The sequence below is a fragment of the Scardinius erythrophthalmus genome (genome assembly GCF_964197995.2).
Source record: "Scardinius erythrophthalmus genome assembly, chromosome: 21".
In the NCBI taxonomy this organism is placed as follows: Eukaryota; Metazoa; Chordata; class Actinopteri; order Cypriniformes; family Leuciscidae; genus Scardinius; species Scardinius erythrophthalmus.
The window spans coordinates 7223233-7237983 of NC_138241.1; positions in this window are offsets into that span (position 1 = coordinate 7223233).

Genomic DNA, 14751 nt, shown 5'->3' on the forward strand with positions numbered 1-14751 from the left:
GTTGTTGCAGTGAAGAAGCGCGCGCAAATCCACAGGATGGTCTCAGAAAATGTATTCGCACTGTTCATTAAGTAAATCTAATTATAAGTTTTGGTATGCAGCTGTTTTTACTTTTAATCAACGGGAGTCATTTTCACACGTTATCACACTTGTAAACACCGTGCAAGCGCGGATAAACTATTATTTAGATAGAATGCAAATTCCTCAAGGGTGAAATAGACAGTGATATATAGGCTAGTATAAAACAATCATAGACGTTGTGCAGCTTCATATCATTAACATGCAATAGGCTGTATAATCGTGTTATAAGTTATTATCGTTAGTAGAGCAGACTTTTTAGCGTGATTGACAGCTGTTTTTGCAGAGGCATCAAATAAAATAGATTATCCTGCTGGCTCATTCATGCATCCTATTGAAAATCTTTATATTTATCCATTTATTCATCTGTTTTGTTTTCTTTTCAGTCATCTCTCACTGTAAGCTTACTGCTTCAGTACGAATATTTAGCTTTTTTAACGCTTTGCAATGTCTGGTTGTGAATGGGGCGTTAGAGCATGTGACAGGCCGCAAGTTTATACCAGTAGGACTGTTTATTTTACACAAGCATTTTAAGGCACACCCATTCAGGCAACGCAGGGATGGGCACTTGGCTGGATTACCATCTTAGCTGCCATGGTGTCATGATGCCAAAATATTACAACGACTGGGAAAGAATTTACCCAAATCAAAAATATGCAAACTTTTGGAGCACTTGAAGTAACATGCTTGCATGTCTTTGTGAAAGGAAGAAAGGGACTCGGTTACAGTAATAGAAGCTTGCAGTGGTCTTAATCCTGAACCCAAAGCCACGCTTTCTGCTGTGTAGTTTATGGACCATAGACAGTTTATAAAGAGCAATGTAGTCTATCAGACTGGCTGACTGCCTCTGCACAAGAGATTCAGTTAGAAAGAGTGCTGTGGAGGTTTTCAGGTAACAGTGGGGAGCCCATCGGCTACTTACCCTAAACCAAACATTAAAGCAAGTGGAAGAGCCTCTTCTACCTCTTTAAACTGAAAAGCAGAGGAGAACATGACAAATGGACGACGTGACTTGCTATGTATTGTTGTTTTGCTCCTGTGCTGTTGTATTTGTATTGGACAGAATTAAATTGTACCATTGTTGGAATGAATGGTTCTCATTTAAAATGAATGAATTCATTCATATAATGTACTGTATTGATAGTGATCTTTTTTTTCTTCTTCCGGTAGCACTTTATTTTGCAGTCATGTTCTGCATGTAATTACACTGCAAAACATGATATGATCAATTATGACAACACATGTTTCTACATTGCTTTAACTCATCAAGATATGTTAAGCAGCTGTCTTTATAAGTTGTACAAGATTCAACTATTTTTTTAAGTCAGTTTAATGTAATTTAAGTTGAAATGACTTAAACATCCAAGTTTATTGTACTAATAAAAGTACTAAACCTGAGCGTACCATATGTAACATATGTAACAAGGACACTGTAAAATAAAGTGTTACCGAAAGTTATATATATTATTTTCTAGTTGTTACAAAGCTATAGTTTTCCCAGATCTCAAATCCCCTGTAATTCTCTGTTTTGTGTTAATATTATTTCCCACTCCACGGTAATTAAACGTCTATACCTGTGGCAGTATGTTGAAAGACCAATGAAGGATTAACTGAAGTGTGAGTAAGAGACAAAGTCATTGACGCGTGAGAAACAGAACGCCCAAATATTTGAGCTGATTCAAAGATGTGCCACCTCCATTCCTGCAACTGTTTATGTATGAGATAAATCCCTCTCCACTTAGATGTAGAGGAAACCAATCCATCTGATAAGGGACCCCTTTGCCCCGACCCCTCACACTTTACTTTGGACGAAGCTACACATTTAGCATAAAAGCTTTTAGTGCACCGTGCCACAGTTGAGGCAGGCTATTGTTAGGCTTTGTGATGGATTAGCCTGAGAATGTTAGTGTTACACACTATAACATTCTTGAATTATTAGGGTTTGTAAAAGCAGGGTCATCGGCACTAAATGGATGTCAATGGGTAAAACACAACACGAAGATAAATAATAAGCGCTTTAAACGAGTAACCTGAGTTGCACCTCCGCAGATCCGGGATAAAAGCATTATTTGAACTGAAGGGTGTTGGCTAAAGGGTTAAGAGGACAGGCAAACCGCTCTAATGCCGCCAGGTGTTTCTGACTCGATTTTACATCCATCAGAGTCGTGTTTAATTTTAGTTCAATCGGTACATCTTTGTTCTAGACTTATGTGGTGCTCTGATGTTGTATTAAAATTACTTTCCCTTCCCTTACTACACGTTATCATTCATCTTCATCGGTTTCATCTGTGTTTCAGTGAGTTATGCTAATTTCCTATACATGGTAAAAGGATACCAATATTTCTACAATTTTAGTATGATATCATGAGCATTTCAGGCCAGTGCTCCAAAGTCTTTGTGGTGTAGGTTTTCTTTTCCATTATGGAAAAAATGCCGGTTCAGAAGCCTATTAAAGGGATTGTTCACCCAAAAATGAAAATTAGCCCATGATTTACTCACCCTCAAGTCATTCTAGGTGTATATGACATTCTTCTTTCAGATGAACACAGTCAGAGTTATATTAAAAAATGTCCTGGATCTCCCAAGCTTTATAATGGCAGTGAATGGCTGTTTCTGTTTTGAAGTCCATAAAAGTGCATCTATCCATCATAAAAGTGCATCTATCCATCATAAAAGTGCATATATCCATCATAAAAGTGCTCCACACTGCTCTGGGGGGTTAATGAAGGCCTTCTGAAGTGAAGTAATGCGTTTGTGCAAGAAAAATATTCATATTCAAAACTTTATAAAGTAAAATAACTAGCTTCTGGCCAAACGAACATACAGATTCGACTTAAGTCTAAGCGCAACTTATGCGAGTAATGTGACGCACTGCTGTTATTTACGTACTACGCTACTTCCGACGTCATGAGTTGTGTAAGTTGCACTTTAGGCGTAAGTAGACTGCGTATGGCCGTTTGGCCGGAAGCTAGAATCCCCCCGGAGCCGTGTGGATTACTTTTATGATGGATAGATGCACTTTTATGATGGATAGAGGCACTTTTATGATGGATAGATGCACTTTTATGGACTTCAAAACAGAAATAGCCTTTCACTGCCATTATAAAGCTTGGAAGAGTCGGGACATTTTTTAATATACCTCCGATTGTATTCGTCTGAAAGAAGAATGTCATATACACCTAGGATGACTTGAGGGTGAGTAAATCATGGGCTAATTTTCATTTTTGGGTGAACTATCCCTTTAAGTACCATTTTAAGAAATGTGACTAGATGAATGCCACATTTTAGTTTTAGGCAAAAGTATTTCAAATATTTCGGAAAGAAAATGCTGATGCAAAATTGCCTTTTCTCTCCCGTTCTCTCGTTGTGATGGTGTAGTCCATTCCCACTCTTGGGACAACAGACCTTGATTTTTCACTTACAGCAGCAGTTCAGTTTACCGATGAATTGTAGCTGGGTGCTAAACTGCGTCCGGGCCGCAGTCAATGTTTATGTCTACCAATCAACTGCAGTGTGCTTATGTTATATGGTATTATGGACACAGCAACCTTAAAACATGCCAGGCGTATTCAGAGGGGTAGATTTATGACATGCTGAATTTCAGGAGCTCGCTGGAGATGTATGTGTGAGAGAGTGTTTGTTTTTTCTGTGAAGAAAACCTCTATTGTTTATTCTACATGTGCCTACAGATGATGGAGATTCTTATCTTGTACAGGTCGTAGGCTTTTATATTCTCATGAATGCATCTGTCCGTCCCTCACTCACGTCTTATTGTTTGATTTAAAATAAAATCAATGTTTATGATTAAATGCTCTAGTGAAATTGAGGCATGTTGAAAATCTGATTGCAAGCTCACGATGCATTTACAACCAGCAGACACTATATGAATAATGGAATTATTAAAAGATTGTTTTGAGATATAATCAAAAGAATTAATACATCAGGAGGACAGACTAAGAGAGAGATTAAATAAAAGATGAAAACAAAAGAAATCATTAACAACCAGTGAGAATATGCTTGATAAATGCAAGATATACTGTGAACCAATTGCATATGTTCTTAAAAATCACTTATTTGAATTGGTCCCTGATGTTGACAGATAAAAAACGTGTGTGAATAGTTTCTAATAGTTTCTGATAACTCTTGCTATATGGTCACACAGCATGAGAAAATAAGGTCACTGATTACTATATCAAACCATCATTATTGTTTTCAATAGCAATATCAGAATACTTCCCATGTACAAATGAATAAGACCATTTAAAACTGATCACTCCCATTTCAAGTTATGTATCGCCACTGTTAATATATTAGCAAATATAATTTTGAGTGCAGGTCCCTTGATAATAGTATTTGTTAACCTTTGGATTTTTTGGATACTGCATAATTTATTCATTATTATTCATTTTTTGACAACCATCTTTGTTGTCTATATGTAACACTTTGCTTATTATATTAGCTTATAAGGAATAAAAATAACACAATGTCAGTATAAGACTTTTGCATTGACAGCATGTCACTTTATTAAAACATACATGCACACACACACACAAAAAAAAAAAAAAAAAAAAGGACAGACACCGACCTTTTACAAACAAACAAATAATAAATGAAATATTTTAATATTTCTCATACCTGTTTTGGACATTAGAGGATGAAAATTTTGAAACTCACCTTCATGTCTTTCAAGCTTTTAAAAAAAAGACTGTAATAAAAGTAAACATGGTCCATATGACGAGTACATTATATTCCAAGTCTTCTAAAGTAATTCGATTTTTGGTCATTTGACCAAATTGTAAGTAGGCTAATTATCCCTGAAAAAACTTTCCCCTCCATTGTGCTGTACAATACTGTGACAGAATAAATTTTACTGTGCTTTTTCTTTCTTTTGGAAGCTCAAAAGCTCTAGTGACCATTTACTTGGAAAAGAGTGACAGCAAAATTCTTCAAAATTTCTGCTTTTGTTTTCCCTGGAAGAAAGTCAGTTGTACTGGTTTGGAACAATATGAGGATGAGTAAATGATGACAGGTTTTCATTATTGGGTAAAGTAGTTGTTTCCATCACACTTTTTAAACAGGAAGTTTTTGATTTGCTCAGAAAAGCTTTTTTATTAATCAAACTGCATCATGTGAGCAAAAAGCAAACAGACACTTAATCCTGACAGAGAGAACAACTTGACATAAATTTGTCCCTAGAGGGACACACACACACATATTCAGAACTCTGTTACCCAGTGATAAATCCATAACCAGGGTGCTGTTATAAACGTAATGCTAACCGTGGTTAAAATCAAGGGACATCTATATTTATTGTAACTTCGAGAGCCCATTCTTTTCCTAGTGCTGTCTACACATGGAATCCCCATCGTGCGGGAACTTTAGTGATTGAGAGGTTTTTTGGACTTTCGGATCCCCAAGGGAGAGGTCAGCGGGCCAGAACACACTAGTGCGGACAGAGGGAGTTGCCCGTCCCTTAATCCTAGACGCTCTACATGGCCGTCCAATAGAAGGAGAGGCCCAGGCCAAGGGGAGCATGGGGGAGTGTCTGGTAGAGGCCCAGTCAAAATCCCCCCCCCCTTCTTTCCCCCTTCTCCATAAGGTAAAAAAGCAGCCGAAAACCAAGGGGTGACTCAGAGGACACAGTGTCTTGTAAAACACATGCACTTAATATTAGAGCCATAAAACTTGTTAAATTAAAAGCTATTTTGGAAAATAGAAAGGGAAATATTTATGTGTCTGGCCCATGATAGAAGCCATTTTGTCCCAGGGCCAAGGGTCTGCCAGGGCACAGGTAACTACTGTCAACAAGTGAGAAACCCCGCGGTACGAAGTCTCAAGTGTGATGTGGTCCTTTTAACAGGGCTGCACAATTCATTTGACTCTGAAAAAAAGAGAAGAAAGACATTAAGACTTGAGGTGAAATTAAGAATTAAGAATGAGGTGAAAATACCCCTGGGCCGTTGTGTATGCTTCAGTCCTTAGAATAGGGTGAGAGACAAAACAAAAAGAGCTCTCAGTGATTGAAAAGCTGCAAAAAGCAATTATGATGTGAAAATATACAGACCTCTGGTTGTAGCCGCAGCAAACGCCATAAATCGTGCCGTGTGCTGTGTTTACACTGCGCTGACCTCACAGCGCCCCAACGGATTGATCGTTTTCTATCTCCGCCATGGACGACGCATGACCTATATAAATACAAAACTGTTAAAAAATGTTTTTAAGAAAATTCCTTTCGTTGTTACAGTGTAATTATATCATTAAGTACTGAGTGATATTAATTAACTACATGTACTTACCATAGGGTTAGGGTCGGATTAGGATTTGGTTGACGTTTAGTTGCATGTAAGAATGCATTATTTACTGTTATTACTATGGTAAGTGCATGTAACATATGTAACAAGGACACTGTAAAATAAAGTGTAAATCGAAAATTCTTTATTATTCACTTACAATAAAATTCCGATTTAGTTTTCCCAATGATTTCTAGGTTATTTAATATCATTCACTTTCATATTGTTTTTCATATGAACAGTGCAATTTTTGGTTTGCATGCCCCTAAATCTTTTGATGCTGCGAAATGCATTGGATGGTTTGCCTTCCAAGGATTTTTCGATCTTTAATGTAAACCAGCAAGTACGTGAAGGAACTCCATAGAGTTCGGAAGATTTATGGACCATTTGATCTTAAAATGGAAAGGTGCTTTAAGGCCCACAAAGGTTTTGGTGTGTGTGTGTGTGTGTGTGTGTGTGTGTGTGCATGCCCTTACTAAAACGACAGTGAAAAACCATTACTATTAAAAATAATAAAAACACAGACGCACTCACGCGCCGAAAGACACATGAACAGACATGCATTTACCCAAACACATAACCAAAATGCACTAAAAATTTACAGCTCTAACATTCCTACAGGGTCAAGCAATTTATCAAATCCTCCACATTCTGGTTTCAATTACACAGCCTATTGTGAAAAGCGGCTATTTTAGCAGGTTCATTTGACTCAGTAGGGGACGCGAAAGCTCTCGGTTAATGCGCCTTCACCGAAGGCTGCTATGGTTCGGGCCTTGCTGAGGACCCGAGCCGGAGTTTTGCGAGAATAATGGACAGTGGCCTCCCTCTCTCTATCGGCTCTTAACAGAAAGGGCTATGACTGTGGTAGAGAGGTGATAAATCCACGTTTTATTACTGAAGAATTCCACTCTCTCCACAGGCCTGACAGCTCCCCACGTTCTCAGACCCTTTTGGACAATTTCGACACCGTGTCCATCTGGTTCTGATTAAGTCCCAACTGGCCCGCATCGCATCCAGAGACGAGATGCTGAGAGAGAAAAGAGAAAGACTGCAAGGTGAGAACGAGGAAGAAACGGCAAGAGCCAAAACCAAAAGTGAGATGGACGGAGAGCGACTGAAAGCCAATGCCAACAGCAGAGAGAGCCGTAACTGATGCCCAACATGGGCATCGTTACTGAAACGCAGCATTGTTACATCAATGGCTCAGCTATAGCCAAAAGACATTATTTGGAGTGAGGATCCAGCTTGTAGCTGGTGTTTATTAGCCTCTCTTTTGGCACCTGCTCCCACACACAAAGCATGGCAGCAGTCTTGCGTCCTCATTCTGCCTCTCTCTATCAGAAGGAATAGCTCAGCCAAATCTGAAAATGTCATCATACTCACCTTCATATCATCTTCTCAAAAAATGACTGTTGTGATTATTTATCACAACTTAAAATTCTAAACTAGAGTAAGAAATAATGTGTTGTTTCAACTTAAAAAAGTATGTGTTAATGCTGGACTTGAAATATTAAGTTTAGTTTAGTTAAGTTGGATATTTAAGTTATCTCAACAAATTTTTAAGTTGTTATAACTAATTGCAGCAATTTTTTTTTTTTTTTTTTGTGTAGGATGTTAAACCCTACATTATGAAGACAAAATGTCCCCACAAAGATGGAAATATCCAAAATCTTTTTGGGGAAATCCTCTTGTTTTGGTCCCCATGAGGAAAACAGCTTATAAATCATGCTAAGTGATGTTTTTTGAAAATGTAAAAAAGCTGAATTTTTCCTGCATGGGTAGGTTTAGGGGTAGGGTTAGTGTAAGGGGAGAGAATATACAGTTTGTGCAGTATAAAAATCATTATTTCTATGAAACGTCCCCATAAAATGTGTGTGTGTTCTTATTTTTATTTTTTATTTTTTTATTTTTTTTGGGGGGTGGAACACAAGCATTTTGCCAACAGACAACATTTACTTTAATATTTACTAAAAATCATTCTGAAAATTCAAACTGGCGATTCCAAGTCATCAATGGACCATTTTTTAAATCTGAAAATTGAATTTTTGTTTTAAGTAAGGTACCTTTAAAAGAAGGTGTGTATTCAGGTCATCTTATCAAATCATAAACCAAATATTGCCTAAAGCAAATCTCATTGACAGCATCTGGCCAACTCTCACCACAACAACCTTCACTCATATCCCACTGATTAAACACTGACAGGTTAACCAGCCTCTGTTCTTCCCATAGGAAACGTCAGTCGAGATGGATTAAAGGAATAAACACCGTATTAAATCATACTGTACAATCCAGTGCTTATTTCTCACAATGCAATAGGGAGGTAATGTGCATGTGTGTGCGTGCGTGCGTGTGTGTGTGTGTGTGTGTGATGGGAAAGGAGGTGGGGCAGATGGTGGAGGTGTCATGGTGTGTCTGACCCTGTGGAGACCCCACGCCTCATCAGAGATGAAACTCACCTACACAGCTCAGCCTTTTCTCTTGAAGAGGTTTCTCTGTAAAAATAGTGGTATTAATAAAAAACAGATGTGGACATGGACAGCCACGGTTCAGCACTCAACATGTGCCTCAGATTCTCACAACGAAAGAATATTTCTGCATAGATACAGATTATTAAAATGAAAAATCATCATTTAGCACCTTTATAGCCAAGTGGTGAATAATGATTTTATGCTATTTATCTTTTTCGCTATAAATTCAATTGAACATGAACATTTTTTCAATTCAATTTTTTCTTTTTAAATTTACACTATATGATCATTTTACAAATCATTACACCGACTATAGAGATCATATAATATTGGAGAGTTTAGTTGCTGTTTTGGGATGAGGATGCACATAACTGTGGAATAACAATATCATTAAAAGCCAGACTGGACAAATAAATCATTATCGCCATTAATGTCTGCTAGCCTATTCAAATAGGCTTCTCTTTCCTAAAGTCTACCATCTGTGTGGGCTTGTGTTATATTCAAATCACCATAATCAACTTTGCTGTGCGTGCTGCATCTGGAAACAATAATTAATGGCATTGTTTAAAACCTAATTTTTGCATCCTTGATAAATGAATAGATTGTTAATGGTATCATTTGAATAAAACATGAAAGCTTAAAAAAAGCAGGAGGGGACTGGGTGAGCGTTGATCTGCAATGAGAAACGGTCCAATCTGCGCCATGTTTACGGTTATTTTGAAGACTGGGGGCATTCTTTAAAGTTCGATAATCATAAAAATAAAAACGAGATAAGAAAGCTATTTCATGCACTGACATCACTCTGTCTAGAATTCCCAAATAAATGAAGTCGCCGCAATCAAGCCTCTGTCATCACCTGCCATTTGAGCCTTACTCATGTCATATCATCATCCGGACCCTGCAGAACTAATTTCACACAGTCCTCTGATTTCCATGCTATGGCTTTTCAAAGAGTATTTATCATAATCTTCCATTTCAGATTTGGTAGCTTGTTCCTTTTTTTTTGAGGTGAACCATATTGTGGGATTAGGTGATTTTTATGAGCAATTGTCAGAAATGACAGGGTTCTGAGAAATCTAAGAAACTCAAAGCAAGAGAGACACAAAATAAACGATTCGATAAATACTATTCCCTTGATTTTCATAGCTTCAGGAAATAATAAAGATTGTTACTGGGAACTCAAAGGCCCAATTAAATATGATGGATCGCACTGCTTGTGATTTCATCCGCTATTGATGAGTGTGAGCTTTGGCTGCAAGAAAAACAGAAATGCAAGAAGCAGAAACGTTATACGTCAATTCAACTCGGTGACATGCTTCTTAAAGTGAATGGAAACGGAATTTAACACATAAACACTCCAGATTTGTTTTAACACAGAGAAAGGCCGATATGACGCAGGCCGATATGTCTCCTGTAAGCAGCACTCGGACTCGATGACATTGATTATGATTTTCAGCCTCTCTGAGGTTGATCTGGCCGCCAGCACAGTCAGACTGACCTGCTAATGCCATATGTCTAGAGCAAGAGCTTCTGGGTAGAAAGGGAAATCTGACTCTGGTCAAATTCTACCGCCTGAACTGTGGTAAAATCACTCTGCCTGGTGTTATTTCTTACACGCCGGCCATTTAAAAAAAAATAAAATAAAAAAAATTTGTTGAAAGTTTGCATTGACAGAGATTTTAAATCAGGCTGACACAGCTTCATGCATGCTCAGATATGCTCCGAAAGCATTCACAGGTGAAGTAGACGTTGAGCTCGCACGATTTACGAGTCAGGTTGGAGAGCAGCCTCCCAGAGATGGGGGAAGTGTGAACAAATTAATTTATTTTGGTAATCTCTCTCTCTCTGCCTCTCTCTCTCTCTCTCTCTCTCTCTCTCTCTCTCTCTCTCTCTCTCTTTCTCTCTTTGCTGTCTTTGTCAAAATGAATGACAACAATTTGGCTGAGGATCTGGGATGTGCAGGCAGCATTGACAGGCGAATTATCAGGGGCCCGGCGCTCCTTATTATCAGCGGAGAACTCATCAGAGGTGCGGGTCCAGGAGTCCTCTCTGCTGTCACTATCTGTCAGTAGGACAAGCTCTGCTGCAAGGGCCAGCTGACAGGTCATTTCAACAATAACAATTACTCCGATTACTGGTGTCATAAACAATTCACCCAAGGCAGAGCAATAACAAAGCTTTATAATTCACAGCCACATAAATAAATGCCAGCAGGTAACAAGTAATTTACCAGAGGAATGGATCCCGATACATGACGCGTTTCATTGTTGCGGGGGCAAATGAGAGCCGGGCACTGGAAACATACGTGATAACAAGAAACAGGAATTCAGCCATTAGAGAAATTACACGGTAAACCACTGCGCAAGGTGGAGTGTGCAACATTACAATACAATACAATAAAAAACACTAAAGGCTAGATAGATAGATGGATGGATGGATGGATGGATGGATGGATGGATGGATGGATGGATGGATGGATGGATGGATGGATGGATGGATGGATGGATGGATGGATGGATGGATGGATGGATGGATGGATGGATAGATAGATAGATAGATAGATAGATAGATAGATAGATAGATAGATAGATAGATAGATATGTAACATTAAATTATATAGCCTTTATGAGCAAAATTTACAATATTAATATGTACACTCAAAAGATGCTAGGTTGTTTCTGCAAACAAATTGTTGGGTATATATGAGCAAAATTTACAATATTAAAATATATAGACAATAAATGGATGCATGGATGGATGGATGGATGGATATTTAGACAGACAGCCATACAGACATATAGATTACATAGCCTATATGGGCAAAATTTTACAATGTTAAAATATTACAATCATTATAGCCTATATATGCAGTGATATTTCTGAATACATTTTTTTTTAATAAACAATTCAGAGAAAAAATACGCTAAACCGTAAAATACTATGAATAATGATGGCGTGTGTTGAGCTGTATATTGATTCGGACAGACATCAGCTCTCCGCCCTGCAGCGCTTCAACTATTCCAAAATCCCTAATGAGGAGAGCTGTTGAGCAATTAACACATGTCAAACTCGCCATCATCAGGTGCCTCTCGAATTTTCTCACTAAAGGGCTGCATTTTTTTATTTATTTTTTTTCCTCTCTCTTTTCTGTGTCTATACCCGCGGGCACGCGTGGGAGTCAGATTCTGCAGATTTCTGTTTTTCTGTCGCGCGCGCACAGCTCTTCTGTGAATCCTTCAGCCGACACTCGATGTCTGTCTATTAGAAGCGGTCAAATAAGAGGGATGCTTTACGAGAAATAATCGCTGACAAACACACCCTCAAATAACATTACTCCAGGCTAAAATGCTTTACCCCAAAATGCCACGTATTTTGCCATGAATTTTACAAAACATTTCCTCTTGAATTGGTGTAAATGTAATATTCTATTCTATTCTATTCTATTCTATTCTATTCTATTCTATTCTTCGATTTAAAGATGCGCCAAAATTAATAAATAATAAGCATTATTATTAATGTAAAATAAAACATCATATTTAAAAAAAAAAAGTTTATTATAAAATATAATTGTCACTTGTAATGTCACCTGATAAGACTTAAAGCATATTCTTGCTTTGTCAAATAACTCGATTTTCAGCCCTCAGTCATTTGCTTGAATTTTTAAACGAGCATTTGTATTAAAAAACGATACATAGACTAGCTAATTCCAAAAGTTTAATAATAAAATCCTTTGAAAATGAAAAATGATGTTTAACGGGGAAAAAACACGCATTAAAATGCAAATATAATATCAGTTGAAAGGAAAAAAAATTACATTTCTGTACACTGAAGACGACGCGCTTCAGACAACTGTTGATGACTCTCCACAAATTCAATTACATGAGAAATTAAAGCTCTTTTATGTAAAGCAGAGAAAATCGATACTGATTATGTTTGTTAAAAAAATACACTGCCTTAATTTCCTTAAATATAAGCAAATTAATTAGCATCATACGAAAACATTATATATTTAATATATTGTATTTATTTGAAATGTATTTTTGTTTAAAAAGAAAACCATACAAATAAATAATCATGTATTGCAAAACCAAAAAGAGAAAATCACACCTTTAATTATTTATAAAATCCATAACTGTAAACATCACACACACACACACACACACACACACACACACACACACACACACACACACACACACACACACACACACACACACACACACACACACACACACACACACACACACACACACACACACACACACACACACACACACACACACACACACACACACACACACACACACACACACACACACACACACACACACACACACACACACACACACACACACACACAAAAAAGGCATCAGCTAATAAAACATGATATGAGTTGTAAGCATTGGTTCACCATGCCTAAGAATTAAATTTCAAATTTAATGTGCCAAGATTACATACAGCAAACACTCAATCATTCTTTCTGCCAACATTCCTATCCATAAGGATACTCCTGACATTTCCAATTATTCTAACTACACCTGATTGCATATATCTAGAGGAATCAACATCCAGCTTCACCCTGACTCCTGATTAGCTGAACTAGTTAAGCACGATTCCACCGGGTGTAATTGAGCAAAAGCCGGTAAGAGTGTTGCCTACAGTGGAGGATGAGAAAATGTGCTTTTGTTACCAGTTCTCAGATGAGAGAGATAGCAGAGCTCATCCTGGTGCAGGTTTGAGGAGGGGGGGCAGGACTCACTCCTCTCTCAGTCAGCTGCAGTTCGTCTTCTCTTCTTGGACCACCATCCTTTTTCGGGTTGTGCATCTCATTTGCATACATTTGTTTCCAGCCAAGGAGGCCTTCAGCTCATTAAGGCGTTCTCTTGCAATCTCCCAGAATCCTGCTGCTTCCAGCCACTACCTGCTGCGGAACGAGAACACTGCTTGGCGCAGGGGGGGAAAAGAAAGAAAAGAAAAGAAAAAGGAGAGGGGAAGAAAGCAGAAGGGAGGGGGGGGGGGAGAAAGGCAACACGTTCTTCAGTCCAAAACAAAAGAGGAGGGCTGGTATAAAGGAATCCACTGTGTGTGTTTGTGCCTTGTTTTCTCCTCTCCCTTGGAAGCGGGCAGCGTTTTGTGTGCAGCCTCCTGTCATGACAGATACCTCTGCGGGTCAAGAGTCAAAGTTGAGGGGAGGGTCAGCAGCACAACGTGCGAGCCGAGCGCTGAACTGGATGCCTGTCTGCCAGTGGACAGCACTGGTGTTTGGGTGCTTTATTTTAAAGGCACACTCTTAAAAATAAAGGGGCGTTTTTGGCATCTACGGTTCTATGAAGAACCTTTAACATCCACAGAAGGTGCTTTATAGTGGAGAAAAAGTTATTTCGATTATTTTATCTCATTCACACTAGGAAAAAAAAAAAAAGGTTCTTTTACAGAAAGGTTCTTTGTGGAACCAAAAAAGGTTCTTTTACAGCAGCGGTCCCTGTTTGAAACCTTTAATAGTGCACACAACTCTAAAACATACAAGGGTATAGAAAGGGGAAGAAACTGCATTGTTCACACCTTCCGACTATATCAGCTCTCTCTCTCTTTTTTACGCACACACACACACACCTGTACATTAGTAAAAGAAAATGCGAATGGTGCTTGCCTATGCAAAATGTTTTCAGCACATTGCTTCTGTGGTTGCTATGGTGTTCTCTGCGGTTGCTAAGTGGTTGTTTACTGGCCCAGTCTGATAAGTCTCTATATGCTGGATTGCTTTCTAGACAGCTCCCTTCTTCTGTGACAGTCTTTGAGCTTTTTTTTTGTGTTTCCAATTGGAAAATTGTAAGTCTGATTGCTTGGAAAACGCCTAACACACCTCTTCTCAGTAAGCCACATGATTTGAGGTATCATTCATGTCAGTAGCACAG